Genomic DNA, 19,588 nt, shown 5'->3' on the forward strand with positions numbered 1-19,588 from the left:
AAAAAGGAAAACAAAGAAAAATAATATGTAATAAGCTTTTACCTTATCATGTCATGTATTCCTTTAAACAGCCCATGAGCTGGATATCATTATTCTCATTTCATATGTGAGAAACAGGCTAAAAAGTTAAGCAATGACCAAGTTCACGTAGACTGCATATGGTAAGCCAATAATCAAAGACAAGTTGACTAAAACTTCTTACCTCTTTCTCTGACCTCGTGTGGTGCCATCTGTGTTTTGAATTGGGAGTATGGGTTTCTCTGCTGAGAGAGAAGAGGGAATTCCATGCTAGGCAGAGGGAACAATATGAACAAATAGTTATGCATGTATGTGCAACGTTTAGGAAAATCCGGGTTGTTGACCATTGTTAGAACACAGTTCCACCATCCCTTCCATTGGTGAATCGGGTAGAAAGACTGGGGAACCTGCTTGTGGTCTGGAGTGGGACATCGGACTTGGGGCAGAGGGTAGAATTATCCACCAGACAGCCAGGGTAGTATGTATGTTACCAGGGTATTCTGGAGCAAGGTGAACTATCCCTTTTCTTTTCCTCAAAGGTAACCAATATTCTAACTTCTAAAATTTCATTTCTGAGTATACATTAATAGAATCATGCATTTATATTATTTGGTGTCTGGTATCTTTCAGGAAATATTATGTTTGTGGGATGCATCCACATTGTGTACATAGCTATAGTGTGTTCACTTTCACTGCTGAATGGTATTTTGTTCCATGAATATATCACATATTATTTATCTATTCTAATTCCATTGGGGTTGCTTGCAATTTATAGCTAGAATAAATAATACTGTTAACAACTTCCAGTGTAGCTTTGATATGCATGTTTGCATTCCCGGTGGGCATGTCCCTAAGATTTTAGGAGATTAAAATTTTAGCAGATTAATAATGTTTTTGCAAAGTTGTACCAATTTATAGTCCTACCAAAAGTGTGTGAGAGTTCCAGATCATCAACAAATTATCCAAATCAACTTTTTATCTTTTTCAATAGACGCAGGGTCTCTCAGGCTGGAGTACAGTGGTGTGGTCATAGCTCACTATAACCTTGAATTTCTGGGCCAAGGAATCCTCCTACCTCTGTCTCCTGAGTAGCTAGGACTCCAGGTACATGACACTATGCCTGGTTAAATTTTTTTAAATTACGGTTTAATTTTTATGTAGAGACAGTGTCTTGCTATGTTGCCCATGCTAGTCTTGAACTCCTGGCCTCAAAGGATCCTCCTGCCTCAGTCTTCCAAAGTATTGGGATTACAGGCATGAGTCACCCCAAGTGGCCCACATCAACTCTTCGTATTGATATTCTTAACCATTCTGATCACTGGGTAGGTAATGTTAACTCTTTATAGTTTTAATTTCGATTCCCTTTTGACTAATGATGCTACATACCTTTTCATATACTGATTGATCAACTGTGTATCCCATTATATGGAGTACCAAATTAAGTTTTGGGATTTTAACTTTTTTTTTAAGACACGGTCTCACTCTGTCACCCAGATTGGAATACAGTGGCACGATCACAGTTCTCCATAGCCTCAGCTCCCTGGTCTCAGGTGATCCTCCCCACTCCACCTCCCAAGTAGCTGGGGCTACAGGTGCCTGACACCACACTCGGATTTTTCTGTTTTTTGTAGAGACGAGGTTTTACCATGTTGTCCAGGCTGGTCTCAAACTCCTGGACTCAAGCGATCTGCCTGCCTCAGCCTCCCAAAGTGCTAGGATTGACCACACCTGGCCAATCAAGTTTCTTATCTATTTTTCTAGGTACTTCTCTTATTAATCTGTAGGATCTCTTTGCTGTACGCATTGCAAACGTTTTTTTCCTATCTTGTTTTTCCAGTGTCTCAATTGTATCTTTCAAGAAACAGAAATTCTTAATTTTATCACTTTGTTATTTGCTAATCTTTTTGTTTATTGTGTTGTCTGTAATACTGATTAAGAAATCTTTGCCTACAGAAATGGTAGGTTAAATAAGAGGCGTCTCCAATTGGAAATCACTCAAGGACAGGACAAAAGCAGGAACAGAAAAAGAACAAATAAGGAGGGTCAGGTCATGTTCCTTTAGGTTCCTTGTGTGGATGTGTTAGGATGACTTCAAGCAACAAATTTGAGATGGACACTGTATCTGAGGCAAGGCTCCCCTACTAGACAAGGCTCAGTGTAACTTTTCTGGGGAAGGTCCAAGGAAAACAGATACATTTATGGGCAATTTTGAGATGGGAGCCTGGGTTGCAGCATGCCAGGTCACCAGGACACTACTTTTACTATGTACTCTGATTTTTCCTGAAGTTGTAGGCCCTAGATGTAGAGCAAGGTGTATGTCAGTCAGGCCTGGCATGAAGAAATGAAAGAGAGCATAAGTGGGCAGGGGTAAATATAGGGAGAATACTGAAGGGTTGGTTACTTCAATGAATTACTTCAAAGAATCTCATGAAATGGTCCTCAAATTTCTCCTAGAGACAAGTGTAAATATTTATAAAGTATGTAGAGCCACCCAGTGTTTTCAGTGTGATCTGAAAGCTTTCATGTTTGATATAGTTTTCTGTGTATCACTCCTTGCATATTGAAGGATATATTAGGAGTTTTATCAGTTTTAACAGTCAAACTGGCTTCTGAAAAAAAGTGGAAAGGGGAATTTGCTTATTTAATTTAAAGGAAAAAAAAGTTTAGGGCCAGGCGCGGTGGCTCACACCTATAATCCCAGCACTTTGGGAGTCCAAGGTGGGTGAATCACGAGGTCAGGGGTTCGAGACCAGTCTGGCCAACATGGTGAAACTCCATCTCTACTAAAAATACAAAAAAATAGCTGGGCGTGGTGGCAGGCCCCTGTAATCCCAGCTACTCAGGAGACTGAGGCAGGAGAATCACTTGAACCCAGGAAGTGGAGAGTGTAGTGAGCTGAGTTTGTGCCACTGCACTCCAGCCCAGGTGACAATGCGAGATTCTGTCTCAAAAAAAAAAAAAAAAAAAAAAAAAAAGTTTATGATTTTAGGTATGATTAGATCCAGGTACTCAAAGACAAATAACCAGGACTCATTGTTTTTCTCAGGCTCTTACTCTCTCTCCAACTCTCTCTGAAGTGCATGTATTTATTAATCAATATATTAGCATACATTGAGACAGTGTAGCATAGTGGTACTGAACATGGATCTAGATCTAGACTAGATCTAGCTAGTACAAATCTCAGCTTTGCCATTAGCTGTAAAACTTTAGGCAAGACATTTATTCTTATTGACCTCATCTCTAGCTTATGAATGATCAATTTGGACCCTGTTTCTAAGAGTTACTGTAGAATTAAATGATCAATTGTGATTAACATATAGTAATTGCTCAATTGATATTAACTAGCCATTTCTTGGTTCTCCTTTCCTAAGCATTATCTTCAGTCTCAGATAGGCTCACTTTAGGCTCTCCACATATGATAGCAAAAGTGCAACCAGCAGCTCAAAATTTTTTAGGTTTAAACCTGTTGTAAAGAGAGCTATTCTGCCCCCAACAATTCCAACATATAGCTCAGAAATGGATTTCATGCATTTGATTTGCCTGTTTCCTGTTATACATTTATCTATGACCCAAGCACTGTGGTAAGGCTAATGAGATTCTCTGACTGGCTTACATAATTACTTCCGGAGCAAAGGTGGAGGGATCAGTCCCAACCTAACAATGTGGAATGGTAACCAAAGAGAGACAGTGCCCTAAGCAAAAATCTGGTGCATTTACCATAAGAATGACAATGTGCTGACTATGCTAAAACATTAGATGTCCAAGAGCACAGTGGATCCTGTAGGTTTTCTTAAGCATCTTATCCCACTAGCAATCAGAGGCTGGTTTTTAGAGGGGCAGGGAAGTGGGAAATTAGGGATCGAAGCTGTAATGGTAATGACTGTTGTGATTAGCTGAATGGGTAGAGCAACACACTCTGCAAATTCTATTCTAGTGAATTATGCCTTGGGCCTGTATAGTATGTAGAAGTGTAAATAATCTAAGACCCAGTACAGTAATTGGCCTATGATGGTGGGTTACTGACAAACGGATACTGAGATGGAGAACTTTGAGCAGTGGCTGCTGCAAGTTTGAGGAAAAAAGTGCTCATTGGTAGGATAGCAGTGTTAGACTTTGCAGTTTTTCTTTAATTTTATTTCACAGTAGTAAGAACACTTACCGTGAGATCTACCTTTTTAACAAATGTTTAAGTGTACAGTAACAGTGTTGTTGATTACAGGCACAATGCTGTACAGCAGATCTATACAACTTGCTCATCTTAAATTAAACTTCAAATTGATTAATACCCCATTTCTCCTTCCTCCACTCCTGGAAACTACCATTCCCTCCTTGAATTTCCAGACTTGACTATTTTAGATACCTGAAATAAGTGAAATCATGCAGTATTTGTCCTTCTGTAACTGGCTTGCTTTGCTTAATGTAATGTCCTCAAGGTTGATCCATGTGGTGCATATTGTAGAATTTCCTTCTTTTTTTTAGGGCTGAATAATATTTTACCATTTGTATGTACCACACTTTAAAAAACACATTCATCTTTCCATGAACATTTAGGTTATTTCCTCATCTCGGTTGTGGTGAAACAGTGCTGTAATGAACATAGCAGTGCTAACATCTTTGAGATCCTGATTTCAATTGTTTTGGATATATACACAGAAGTGGGATTGCAGGATCATACAGTAGTCCTATTTTTAAAATGTTTTGAGGAAGCTCTCTATTGTCTTCCATTGCCACTGCACCATTTTACATTCCCACTAACAGTGTGCAAGGGTTCCAATTTGTCCACATTCTTGCTAATCCTTGTTTTTTGTTTCCTTTGATAGTAACCATCCTGACAGGTGTGAGGTGATATCTCATTGTCGTTTTAACTTGCATGTCCCTGATTTATGATACCAAGCATTTGTTTTTCACATATCTGTTGGCCATTTGCATGTCTTCTTTGGAAAAATCTCTGTTCAAGTCCTTAGACCATTTTTTAAAAAAATCTGGTTATCCATTTTCTTACTATTGAGTAATGTTTTGAGGAAATCACTGTATATTTTGGAGATTAACCCTTATCAGAATGTGGTTTGCGAATATCTTCTTCTATTGTGTAAGTTGCTTTTTCACTCTGTTGATTGTTTCCTTTGCTGTGCAGGTTTACGTACCTTGATGTAACCCCACTTATTTTTGTTTTTGCTGCCTGTCTTTTTGGTGTCGTATATATAAAATCATTGCCAATCAATGTCATGAAGTTTTTCCCCTAAGTTTTCTTCTAGGAGTTTTACTGTTTCAAGCCTTAAAGTCTTTCATTCATTTTGAGTTGATTTTTGTATTATGTGGTTTTGTATGTACGTTTTTTATATATGTTTTGATTACTGTAGCTTTGTAATATATTTCGAAGTCAGGATGTGTGATGCTTCCAGCTTTGTTCTTTTCCAAGATTGATTTGGCTGTTCATGGTCTTTTGTGGTTCCACATGAATTTTAGAATTGTCTTTTCTATTTCTGTAAAAATGCCATTGGGATTTTGACAGGGATTGCATTAAATCTGTATTGTTTCGTATAGTATGAATATTTTAACAATTTTAAATCTTCCAATCCACAAATATAGTATCATTCCATTTATGCATGTCTTATTTCTTTCACCAATGTTTTATAGTTTTCAGTGTATGTCTTTTACCTCCTTAATTAAGTTATTCCTAAGTATTTTATTCTTTTTGGTGCAGTTGTAAATGGGATTGTTTCCCTAATTTTCTTTTCAGATACAAAATAATTAATCAATGTGATTTGCCACATCAACAGATCAAATCCATATGATCATTTCAATAGATACCAAAAAAGCATTTTACGAGATTCAACATCCTTTTGTGATTTAAAAAAAGCCCACAGACTCTCTCTACTACAATTTGGGAATTGTTAAAAATTTTTTAAAAAGGAAGAGAAGGGAAGTACCTCAACATAATAAAGTATATATATGAAAAGCCAACAACTAACATCATATTAATCAGTGGAAAACTGAAAGCTTTTTCTCTAAGATCAGGAACAAGGCAAACATGCCCACCTTCACCACTTCAATTCAACAAAGTACTAGAAGTCCTAGCCAGAGCAATGTGGCAAGAAAAAGAAATAAGAAGCATCTAAATCTAAAAAGAAGAAGTAAAGTTGTCCCTTTTTGTGAACATCTTATGTATAGAAAATCCTTTAAAAATGCGATAAAAAAACTCTTCGAACTAATACATCCAGAGAGTTGCAGGATAAAAAACCAACATATGAAAAGTTATTTGCATTTCTATACACTGAAAACAAACTATTCTGTTGTTTAAGCCACCTAATCTATGATATTCCATTATAGCATCCTGAACCGACTGAGACAATGCCTAACTAGGAAGAGACTGAAAATGTTACTTTTTGGATTCCATATTTATGCACTCAAAAAATATTTATTGAGCACTTATTATGTGCCAGGAAGCTTTTTAAGATGCTGTGGCTGGAGCGGTGGCTCATGCCTATAATCCCAGCACTTTGTGAGGCTGAGGCAAGCAGATCACTGAGCCCAGGAGCTTGAGACCAGCTTGGGCAACATGTGAAATTCCACCTCTACAAAAAATACAAAATTAGCTGGGTGTGGTGGCATGCAGTTGCAATTTCAGCTTCTGAGGGGGCTGAAGTGTGAGGATCACATGAGCCTGGGAAGGCTGAGGTTGCAGTGAGCTGTGATCATGCCACTGCAATCCAGCCTGAGTGACAGAGAGAGACTTGGTCTTAAAAAAAAAAAAAAAAAAAAAAAGCTCGAAATCACTTCTCAAAATTGAATGAATTTAAAAAAGAAAAAGTAAAAAACATGCTGGGAATGTTTCTGTGAACAGTAGATAAAAATTCCTGCCCTTATGGAGCACATATTCTAGTAGGAGCAGACAGACATTAAATAAATAAAACATACAGTATGAAAGGAAATGTCATGTCTGGTATTCACTTTGAAACATTTCAGAAAAAAGCCCAAACAAAGCAAAACAAAATGATGAGGGTAATATAAATGATGGTAAAATATTAATAATTATTGAAGCTTGGTGATGGGAACATAAGAGATTCATTATATTATTCATACACACACACTGTTGTTTATTTGTGATAAATGCTATGTAGAAGTGTAAAGCAGAACAGGAGAAGAAGGAATGCTTGGGGTAAATTATAGTGTGGTTAGGGAAGGCCTGCCGAAAGGTGACATTTGAGCAAAGACCATATGGATAGGGTCACACATTTGCTCACTATCCTTGAATGTACAATGACAATGAGGTCTTTTCATTTACTATAACCTCTTAGGGTCCTCTGGGTACTAAGGATATAGCAGTCAACAATCTCATTTTCCTTCTTAGTTCCTCCCCTTTTGGGAGGCAAGGAAGAAAAAAAATCTATATTTAACCCAGCCCAGAAAAACCTCAGCTTAATCTACTTTTTGCTTCAAAGGTAGGATGGGGGAAACTGATGAGGCAACGTGGAGACACAGAATTCTATTATCTTTATCGAACACAACCTTGTCAGTTAATTATAACATGTCTATGGCATCCAAGCATTTTCTCTAAATATTCAAGTCTGTACATTTTTTTATTTTTATTTTTTGAGATGGAGTTTTCACTCTTGTTGCCCAGGCTGGAGTGCAATGGCACAATCTTGGCTCACTGCAACCTTCGTCTCTCGGGTTCAAGCGATTCTCCTGCCTCAGCCTCCCAAGTAGCTGGGATTGAAGCATGTGTCACCACACCCAGCTGATTTTTTATATTTTTAGTAGAGACGGGGTTTCACCATGTTGGTCAGGGTGGTCTCGAACTCCCGACCAGGTGATCCGCCCGCCTCGGCCTCCCAAAGTGCTGGGATTACAGGCATGAGCCACCACACCTGGCCGACAAGTCTGTACATTTTTATGCCTACCTCATGTTTATCATTTTCATGGTCTCATCTTTCTTGCACAACTTTCCACCTGCAGCCACCACCACCCAACCTACCACAAACACAAGTGCTCCCCAGTCTTTCCCTCAAGATGACAGTAACTAGACCACAGGTTGCTCCATCACTGGTTACCAATTGCTTCATTTTCTTACTTCTTTCTTTTTATAGTATCATTATCATAAGGAGGAATTTCATTGCCCAAGTCATCAGGAGGGACCCACACAGAGCAATGTCAGTTATAGCCAGTCCTTCTTTGGTCAAACACCAGCTGTGGTTTTAGCTTATCCTGTGCTTATCCCTGTAAGAATGTAAACATTCTGCAGTTGCCTCATCCATATCTATTTTTTTTACAATGTCTTGGTGACCTTATACTTCCCCCTGAATGCAGTGACTTCAAAACTTTCTGCTTTTAATAACCGACATCAAATAATTCTATTCTTCACTGTAAGATATTTTCCCTCTGATCAAAATCTACTCAACACCAAAAATTTGAACATTTTGATTCTTCAGATCCTTTCCCTAAGCACGGCCCCCACCCGTACCCATCCCCAACCCTCGCCCCCAGCAGAAGCAGAATTAACTTCTTTTTCTGTCTCACCGAATTCTCCCTTTTGAAAAATCCTAGGTGGTATATATATATTTTTTTAATGCACATCTCAGTTCAGTGTGCTGTGAATAGTGTATTAAAAAGAAATAAAATTGTAGTGAATATATCAAAATGCATGTTAAATTTTTGTTTCAGCGATAATGCATGTGTGTGTGTGTGTGTACCTATATCATATTATGATTCAGTTCACATGAATGTATAATATTCGGTCTAGGTACATGTGAACTGGGTCACAATATGATGTTTCCTATTGTGGGTAGTAGTGATGTGAGAGCCTAATAGCTATCAGGCCTAGTCTTTGATGTGTTAACGCTAGCAAAAGGAGTTTGGGAAACCCTTTCATTCTCCACGTTTGCAAGACAATTCTCTTCTTAGAGAGGTCAGGAAAGTCAGCTTTGAGTCTCAAAGCTAATCAATGTCCTTTCTGGTGTCGCTTCCTTTGTGTAATAATCCTCTGGCTCCTTTTGTGTAATAAGCCTCAAACCAAGGAAAAGGAAAGCTGTGAAGATTACGTTGTATCCGTGTAATATTGTAAAATATCACCTGATTACACATGCCGATTATGAGTCTCAGGCTTTCACATGAATTTGCAGTTGCTTAAGCAAGGAAGGCTGTTTTTGTTTTCGGTTTTGTTTTAATTGATCCCAAGATATGTTTGAAGAGGGTGAAGTAGCAATGGCTTACAGATCCCTTGGACAACTATGGGAGGAGATGCTAGTACAATCTGCTGGACAGTCTCTCTCCCTCTTTAACAAACTAGGTCAGCCAAGTGAGAAAGTGTAAATATTGTGGTTAGCATTCCCCTCCCTCATCTCTGAGCTTCAACAGATGCACTTATCCCACTAGAATGTAAACTCTATGAGAACAGTAATTTTTGTTGACTGCTACATCCTTAGTACCCAGAGGCTTCAGCTCCGAGTATGAGAATGATTATGATAACATCACCTGCAGGGGTCCATAGTAGAGACAGCCAAGTCAGAATCCTACAGGATAGATAGGATTCAAGAGCCCAAACACACACCTAAATGCCAATTTGAAGTAAAAGAGACAGAATAAGAACTCGGGATAGGTAAGGGATCAGAAACAAGGAAGTAGGGCCCAAATTGGTTTTCACAAATATCACTGGATACCGTTTCTTTTATATGCCTAAAGGTAGGTGGTATGTGGTGAGTTACACTGAAAAACTGGGAGGATGGTTAAAGAACTAACATTGAATAGTAGGTAGCCTTTCAGACCAAAAAAGAAAATAAAATGACAAGACTTAAGTAAAGCAGTGGAAAAAGTAGATTTTACATTTCTGATTAGAATTTTCAAGACTTGGTGATCAATCATTAGTATAACATATGGGAAGATTAACAACGATTAGATCATTTACTTTGGGGGAGCTGGGCAGACAGTGACTATATTAAAACATAGAGACTACATGGGGAAGTAGTTTTGATAGTAACGAGTTTAGTTTTGGACACAATGAATTTGAAGTGTCAAAAATTCAAGGTGAGAGGTCAAATAGGCTTTGAAAATTCTTACCTAAACCTCAGAAAGTGGTTAGAATTGGAGCTAAAGATTTAGGAATCCATGTGTGTATAGGTGCTAATTAAATTCATAGGACTTACCTGAATAGAAAAGATTGTTTATAATTTTTTTAAGAGACTAGATCTCGCTATATTGCCCAGGCTTGTCTCAGACTCCTGGCCTCAACTGATCCTCCCATGTCAGCCTCACAAAACGCTGGGATTACAGATGTATGCCACCACATCTGGTCTCTTTATGGAATTATAGAGAGAAAAGAGGGTAAAGAACGGAAGGATGAGGTAGTCTAACGTTCAGAAGTAAATAAATGATAATCCAATGTAAGGACTATAGATAAAATAGAACCAGTAGTATTATATGAGAAAATGAATTTAATATCCAAGCCTTGTTTTCCTGGCCTTTCTCCCATGATTATGCCACATGTGACAGGTAAAATTAATCAACTCATTCAAACTTCTTTTCTCTCCTTCCATTTCCACACACACATATTTGTAAGCAGCTGCAAGTCGGGATCCCAGGAAATAAATAGACTTTGAGATTCTGAGGTGCATGTAGGAGGTTTGTTGTGGAAAGGAGGGTTTCTCTCAGAAACATGATCTGTGAGAGGTAAGGAAGCAGGATTAGAGAGGGAGGAATTGAACTGTGATGCAGTTACAACAGAGGTCTCAGTTGACCCACGGGAGCTATGAAGTCCCTTCAGAGAAGTTCTAAATTAAAGCCAAGGGTCCAAGCCTTTGTATTCCCACATGGATAGTGGGGGTATAAACTTAGGTGAGGCAGCTTCTTTAAGAAAAGAACAATCATAAGAATGTAGCTGCCAGCAGTCAGCAGCCAACACTCTTGGCAAACGGGCGCATGAGTGTCTTAGTCCTTAAGGGGCTGGAATTGGGGGGCGTAGTGGGGGTCATAACACATCATCCACCACAGAACCTGATTCGTAGCTTTGCAAGTGTGTCTGTGTGTATGTGTGTGTGTGCGCACATGTGTGTGTATTTAGTGAATCTCTGGTTAGTCAGTAAGTGGATCATAAAAAATGATTACCGACGATCAAAGTATTCTGGTGATATAACAACTATGTTGGTAAACTGACTACACCTGCTGCTGGTGAGAATAATTCTTCAAATCATCTCTGAGGCAGCGACAAACCGGCATGGGAACACCAAGGTTGAGGGAACTAATCTTTTAACTAAGAGAAACAAGTACATAAAAATGTCTCTCCTCATGCTTCTGATCTTCAGTTTCCTCAGGTTATAGCATTAAAGTGAGCACTACAACACTGAGAACAAAAACAAATACACTTTTTGCCAGAAATGTTCAAAGCCTATATAAAGAATAATTTTAACAGACGTATAGATGTCATTATAACGTGCTGTAAATAATGACTTTTAGAAATTATCCAAACTTGGCCGGGCATGGTGGCTCACACCTGTAATCCCAGAACTTTCAGAGGCTTAGGCAGATGGATTACCTGAGGTCAGGAGTTTGAGACCAGCCTGACCAACATGGTGAAACCCTGTCTCTACTAAAAATACAAAAATTAGCCGGGCATAGTGGCACATGCTTGTAATCTCAGCTACTTGGGAGGCTGAGACAAGAGAATGGCTTGAACCTGGGAGGCGGAGGTTGCAGTTAGCTAAGATCACACCACTGCACACCAGCATAGGCAACAAGAGCGAAAGTTCGTCTCAATAAATAAATAAATAAATAAATAAAATAAATCATCTAAAGGTATTACTATAGTACAAAGCAAACCTAAGAGTTTTATGCAATATGCTGCTGGGTTATCTCAAATACTCTGTAAATAATTAAGATATATGTAAATATTAACATATCAAAAGGAGAAAAACAGCAAATGAGAATTAGGATATAGGATCAGGAAAGGTCATCAGGTTTGTGAATTTAGATGATGTAAATGATTTTTGAATTATGTTTTGAATTTCTAGGTAATTCTGAAGCATAAACTCTGCCATCAAGTGGCTAGGTAGTCTTGGACATGTCATGTAAGCTTTTCAGGCTTTACTTTTCTTATCTATAAAATGAGACAGTTAGACAGTTACTTAGGACCCTCTATGTTCTAAGGGTGATATCAGAGGTATAAATGATGTGTCAGCAATGACTTTAAATAGTATGTACTGGCTGGGTGCGGTGGCTTACGCCTGTAATCCCAACACTTTGGGAGGCCGAGGCAGGCAGATCATCTGAGGTCAGGAGTTCGAGACCAGCCTGGCCAACCTGGCAAAACCCTGTCTCTACTAAAAATATAAAAATCAGCCGGGCATGGTGGCACGAGCCTGTAGTCCCAGCTACATGGGAGGCTGAGGCACGAGAATTGCTTGAACCAGGGAGGCGGAGGTTGTGGTAAGCCGAAATTGTGCCACTGCACTCCAGCCTGGGCAACAGAGTGAGACTCTGTCTCAAAATAAATAAATAAATAAATAAATAAGTACCATGCGTTACTGAATGAAGTGTTTTTAAAGTAGAATTAAAGGACTTTTGCCTCTATTTTAGAATAGAATTCTTAAAAATAGTCTACGGCTGCCCTCTCTTATTAGTGATATAGTAAAGATAAGAAATAAACCAAATATAAAGAGTTTTTATTTTAAACTAATTTATAAGATCTCCTCCAACAAATATTTACTCAGAAAGAAGGAAGTATATAAAAATACGATATTTATGTACATTTGATTGAACATTGTAATTTATTTTTTTAGAGAGATGAGGAGTTACTTCAGGCTTGAACTCCTAGGCCCAAGAGATCCTCCTGCCTCAGTCTCCCAAGTACCTTGGAATACGTGCATGTGCTGCCACCCACCCGACTAATTTAAACAATTTTTTTTTTTTGTAGAGGCAGGGTCTCGGTATGTTGCTAAGGCTGGTCTAGAACTCTTGGGTTCAAGCAAGCCTCCTGCGTCTGCCTCCCAGTATCTGGGATTACAGGTACAAGCCACTGTACCCAATTCCCAAACATTGTAAATGTTTACAGTTAATGTGTAAGCCCATGGCTCTCACCGCATTAAGAAATTGACTCAAGGGAATAATAGGCAACATATTAGGCATCGTGAATTCATGGCATTAAATGCAATACTTACAAAGCATAAAAACCTTTTTTTTTTTTTTTTTTTTTTTGAGATGGAGTTTTGCTCTTGTTGCCCAGGCTGGAGTGCAATGGTGAGATCTCAGCTGACCGCAACCTCTGCCTCCTGGGTTCAAGCAATTCTCCTGCCTCAGCCTCCCAAGTAGCTGGGATTACAGGCGCCCGCCACCACGCCTGGCTAGTTTTTTGTATTTTTTAGTAGATACGGGTTTTTACCATGTTGGCCAGGCTGGTCTCGATTCCTGACCTCATGTGATTCATCCGCCTCGGCCTCCCAAAGTGCTGGTATTACAGGTGTGAACCACCACGCCCGGCACATCAAAACATTATAAAATGCCATAGAGATTTATGAGTGACGTTGATCTAGTCACTATTTTGCCTCTGAAAAAGTAGCAAGGAAAATTCTATGTAACATCTTGCCAAAATCTTAAAAGTTAAGGAATGTGGCCAGGTGCAGTGGCTCACGCCTGTAATCCTAGCACTTTGGGAGGGTGAGATGGGCAGATCTCTTGAGCCCAGGGGTTCAAGCCAGTCTGGGCAACATGGCAAATACCCATCTGTACAAAAAATACAAAATTTAGCTGGGTGTGGCGGCATGGGCCTGTAGTCCCAGCTACTTGGGGAACTGAGGCAGAAGGACTGCTTGAGCCTGGGAGGTCAAGGCTGCAGTGAGCTGTGTTTGCACCACTGCTCTCCAGCCTGGGTGACAAAGGGAGACCTTGTTTCTTTTCATACAAACAGAGTGTCACTCTACTGTCCAGGCTTGTCTTGAACTCCTGGGCTCAAGCAATCTTCCTGCCTTGGCCTCCCAAAGTGCTGGGATTACAGGTGTGAGCCACTGTGTCCAGCCCCAATAATTAATGTCTCCTGACAACAAGTGGCAGCTTCTTTTGTTCTTTTTTATTATTATTTTTTATTTGGTTTTTGTTGTTGCTGTTGTTTTATTCTGAGCACCAGAAATTAGGATTTTAAAACTGCAACAAATTCTCTTACTTCTACATCCAGAAATATAATTAATTCATTCACTTAACAACTTAAAAAAACAGGTACAATTCATGTACCATAAAAATTCACTCTTTTAAAGTATACAATTCAGTGGTTTTTAGCATAGTCATAAGGAACAACTATTTATTGAATACCTACTATGTGCCAAGTTTCTATTCAACTTGATATTCATGAACTAGAAGTCAGAGTTTTCAAATATGGAACAATATGAACATTCCTTATTTATGTTAGATAAACTAGGCAATGTTGAAATAATTCTTGGTTGATGATAAGGGATGAATGTAGCCAATATGAAAAATGAAATTTGCTTCTAGTGTTAAAAACAATGCCAAATACAGAGTCGAGAACTATTTCCTCTTTGGCACAGCCTGGCTTGCTCATGAACTTAGATTAAATCTCTGGCACTGACTGGACAGATGTGGAGTAATTTATCACTAGTAGCACCTGAGATCATAAAGTTTTAGAGCTGGAAGACACCTCAGAGATCATCTACATCTTATACCTCCACTATACCAATCAGTGAACAAAAACCAGAGAAAGTTAACGACCAGCTACAAGTCTCAAATTCAGAACAAAGCTTTCAGATTCTTACCTGGTGCTTGTTCCTTATACCAGTTCCCAAACTCGGTTTCTTAAGGACCCAGGATTCTTGGTGAAACCTGCAGGGCTTCTAGGATAATGGATGGATGGCTGAGTGGAAGAGCCTCTGCATCCCAACCCAGCTTCAACTCTAGCATCGCTATGTTTACCTCTTTGGCTTCCTAAGATTCTAAGCAAATTTTTGTTTTAAAAATAGTTCCATTACTAAAAAATATATGAACATTTTTTGAAAATACTTTATGGAGTGATTTCACATTGTCCAAAGGAGGTATGTGCCTATTACTGCACATATGGTTTAAATATTATGCCTAGAAAACTGTGCAACACCACCTGAACATTTAACAGATTTCTTAGTAAATGGTATGTGTTTTAAGAAGTGCTCCTCTTTTTCATGCTTGTAGAATTTTAGAAAGTAGATTGTGCATGCTTGAAAGAAAACAAAGCGGCCGGGCGCGGTGGCTCACACCTGTAATCCCAGCACTTTGGGAGGCTGAGGCAGGTGGATAACGAGGTCAGGAGATCGAGACCATCCTGGCTAACAAGGTGAAACTCCGTCTCTACTAAAAATACAAAAATTAGCTGGGCGTGGTGGTGGGCGCCTGTAGTTCCAGCTACTCGGGAGGCTGAGGCAGGAGAATGGCGTGAACCCAGGAGGTGGAGCTTGCAGTGAGCCGAGACTATGCCACTGCACTCCAGCCTGGGCAACAGAGCGAGACTCCATCTCAAAAAAAAACAAAAAAAGAAAGAAAACAAAGCATTTTTACTTACCTCAAATTCAGTTACTGAAATTGCAGGAAAAAAATGATTTGGGTAGATGATTGTACTTATTAATGGAATATAAAAGTATGTACATTCAAAAACATGTTTCCATATTATCAATGGAAAATAGAGAAGCATCATCCCTAGAATCCTTGTTTTCAAAATGTTGATCCCATTATCTGATTAGAAAACTAGACAATCCCCCACCCCAGGAGCGGATGGGTGTGTTTAACCCTCCTCTTGGTTATCTCCAGGGGCTCTCCAGCCCAACCCTGGTCCTTCTTGGAATTCTCTTCAGGAGGCCCAGGCGACCACTGCCAAACAAAGAGCAAAGGGAGAAGTTGCCGTGCTTCTGGGAGTCCAGGCAGTCAGTGAAGTACAGACAGGATGTTCACCACCTGCAGACCCAGATATGGTGCTAGTGGATCAGCACAGGGGCATAATGACTGGACTTGGCCAAACCCTGGCTTGAAGAACTGGGTCTGCAGGCATCTCTGCAGGAAAGCCCCAATCTTCAGGCCTAGGTTGCAATCTAGTTTCATTCTGTCCCTGTACTGCACTCTGATGTGAATAAGTCACTGCAGCAGGGCACTGCCTTCAAACAGAGGCCATGGGTCCTTCTCAGCAAACATCAGCAGCTCCTGGGCAGCTCTGCAGACTTGTCCAGGGTAAATTTGACTCTCCAGATGTCACATTTGCTCTGGAGGCCACACTTACCTATCAGCTTTAGTTCTTGGTTGAGGGGGGATTTCTCAAAGGGTCTCCCTGTGATCACACAGGTTTTCTGACCCAGCTTGGGACCACTAGTGTGTTGACTCTGGGTGTCCATCTATGCCTCACCTAAGGGTAGGTCCTGGTTACTACAAAAGGGGTTAGAAAAATTCATTGAAAAAAATAAAATACACCACATGTGGTGGTTCAGCCTGTAATCCCTTTGGGAGGCCAAGGCAGAAGGATTGCTTGAGCCCAGGAGTTCAAGGCTGCAGTAAGCTATGATCACACCACTGTACTCCAGCCTGGGTGACACAGTGAGGTCCTGTGTCTTAAAAAATGTAACAAAATAAAATGTTTAAAGTCAAATTATGTCAAAAAATAAAGATGCTTTGCTAAGTATTGTATTCAAATACATATTCTAGTACTCACTATACAACATCATCTAAATCAGTATTAACAGTACAAAGTTATATGTCATGTCATTATACAACATTTATATTATGCTTTATTGTATAAATAATTTTCATTTTGGGGGTGCTGAATTTGTGTTTTCTTCATGAAATTAAAAAATGTCATTGAATGATGTCATAAAATGGGTTTGGTTGCAAAATATTTTTGAATATTATTGGTGTTCAATTTGTGAAATACATGATTAATCTCACGGCATATCCATTTGGAAAGCCAAATGATCCACTTCAGTTTGTGTGATAGTTAATACTGAGTGTCAACTTGATTGGGTTGAAGGATACAAAGTATTGATCCTGTGTGTGTCTGTGAGGGTGCTGCCAAAGGAGATTAACATTTGAGTCTGTGGGCTGGGAAAGGCAGACCTATTCTTAACCTGGGTGGGCACTATCTAATCGGCTGCCAGCAGGACTAGAATAAAAAAGCAGGCAGAAAAATGTGAAAAGATGAGACTGGCCTAGCCTCCCAGCCTACATCTTTCTCCCAAGCTGGATGTTTCCTGCCCTCGAACATGGGACTCCAAGTTCTTCAGTTTTGGGACTCGGACTGGATTTCCTTGATCGTCAGCCTGCAGACGGCCTATTGTGGGAACTTGTGATCATGTGAGTTAATACTTAATAAATTCCTATATATATATATCCTATTAGTTCCGTCCCTCTAGAGAATCCTAATACAGTTTGTATACTTCATAAATGTGGAATTTCATATATCAGTAGTGCTAAATGAAAGTATACCTTTATATATATATTTTACTTCAGAAATATATTTGTTCCAGAAAAGTTACATGTAAGCTGACCTTTTAAGGATGTAGTTCACATATATATTTTCTTAATTTTTAAAAGTTTTATTTTAACTGACAAATAATTGTTTATCTACTTTCTTATTTTTTGTCTTTAATCAGCAGTGGCTATGCTCCCACTACTTCAAGTCTTTCTGTCCTTTATACTCTCTGTCAAGTAACTAATGATGTGAGAATAAATGTTTAAATATCTTAGAGCTCTCCTATTATAGCCTGTGTTCATCTACATAAATATGTAGGCATTCAATGCATATTTATTGATTTTCAAAAGGATAAAAGAGAGTTTATTTTATATATGTACTGTGCCAGTAAAGTAAATTATGTTCCAAAAGTGCTAATGGTATATGTCTTAGTCCATTTGTGTTGCTGTAACAAAATACCACAGACTGGGTAATTTATGCACAATAGAAATGTATTCCTCACAGTTCTGAAGGCTGGAAAGTCCGAGATCAAGGCACTGGCATTTGATGTCTGGTGAGGGCCTTCTCACATGGCAGAAGGCAGAAGGGTAAAAAAGGGAATGGATGCTGTGCCCTTGCATGGCAAAAGAGTGGGAGAGAGAAAATCCACTACCTCAACCCCTTTTATAAGGGCCTTAATTCCCTCCCAACAGCCCCACATTTTATATTATCACATTGGCTAATAAGTTTCAACATATTAATTCGGGGTGCCATATTCACACCACAACAGCATAAAAGGTCACTGGAATTACTTTATTCTCCTGAAGTCTTGGGACTATTTACTTTCCCAATCAGTTTGCTCTTTTCCATGTTAAAAACACCCTAGGTCAAGTCACACAGAACTTTTAAGGCTAAAGATTATACTACCTAGGGAGTGGTACATTTGTATCACTTGCCCCTTTGCCCCTTTCTCTCAAGGACTCTTTTTTTTTTTTTTTTTTTTTGAGACGGAGTCTCACTCTGTTGCCCAGGGTGGAATGCAATGGTGCAATCTCCGCTCCTCCCAAGTTCAAATGATTCTCCTGCCTCAGTCTCTGGAGTAGCTGGAATTACAAGCACCTGCCATCATACCCAGCTAATTTTTGTTATTTGTCGTAGAGACGGGGTTTCACCAAGTTGGCCAGGCTGGTCTCAAACTCCTGACCTCAGGTTATCCGCCTGTCTCAGCCTCCCAAAATGTTTTGATTACAGGCATGAGCCACTGAGCCCAGCTCTCAAGGGCTTTCTACATGAGTATATCTTAAACAAAAAGTAGTTCAGGTGTCACTCACATAGCCTACTGAATCCTTCCAGAAATTCTCCCTTAAGACTGCTATTAGCTGTAACTTCTGCTTTTTACCTAGCTATCACTTTACCTTAGGAATGAGGCCAACAAAAGGCAGGGTACAGGTGGGAGGGAGCAAAGCTGTACTGCCTTTATATAACCCTGATTCCAGAGTCTTGAAGATTATTTCCTAGGGTAACTGGTCTTTACAGAGTCCAAAAGGCTTGCATGGTACCTACAGTGCTCAACAAATTTATTAAATGTCACCAAAATGCAGTTGGGGTAAAAAGAATCAGGTGTATTTGCTGACTCTTGATCTATGCTCTTGGGGTTATTTACATCTGTGCATTATATTTACTGTATCCCCGTGGTGGATTACTACATAATGGTGTGCTGCTGCTTATCCTCAACTGCATTCAGAGAAATCATGTTGCTAGCCTGAAACTGGCTGAAGTGGGGGAATTTTTACCACAGAAATTAGCAAACTTCTGTGAGGTGCAAATTTTTCTGGAAAAGACCATGCACTAAATAGTCAAAGCCATTTTTGTTGTTGTTGTTGTTGTATTTGTTTTTTAAACTGACATTAGAGACAGGGTCTTACTGTGTTGCCCAGGCTGGTCTTGAACTCCTGGCATTAAGTGATACTCCCATCTCAGCCTCCCAAAGTGCTCAAATTATAGGCATGAGCCACTACTCCTGGCCCTATACCAAAGCTCTTTGGAAGTTGTTTCAATTGATTGCTACTGCAGGAACTTTTGACACTTTGTCAGGTCACTTATTCTATCAGTCTACTAGGGCTACAATAGCAAAGTACCACAGAATAGGCAGGTGAGATGACAGAAATTTATTTT

General features: G+C 39.4%; 1 protein-coding gene across 3 annotated transcripts in view; it reads right to left on the reverse strand.

Moving 5' to 3' along the window:
- Positions 1–19,588, reverse strand: part of LOC105471044 (uncharacterized protein C9orf85-like) — a 123,612-nt gene that overhangs the window by 82,749 nt on the left and 21,275 nt on the right. For 2 of the 3 annotated variants that reach the window (XR_011624836.1, XM_071098672.1), the window contains exon 3: positions 43–14,846. The gene's annotated coding sequence lies outside the window, so the exon portion shown is untranslated. The remainder of the gene's footprint in view (positions 1–42; positions 14,847–19,588) is intronic. The other variant, XR_011624837.1, reaches the window with a different exon arrangement.

The sequence above is a fragment of the Macaca nemestrina genome, chromosome 6 (assembly GCF_043159975.1).
Source record: "Macaca nemestrina isolate mMacNem1 chromosome 6, mMacNem.hap1, whole genome shotgun sequence".
NCBI classification, from domain to species: Eukaryota; Metazoa; Chordata; class Mammalia; order Primates; family Cercopithecidae; genus Macaca; species Macaca nemestrina.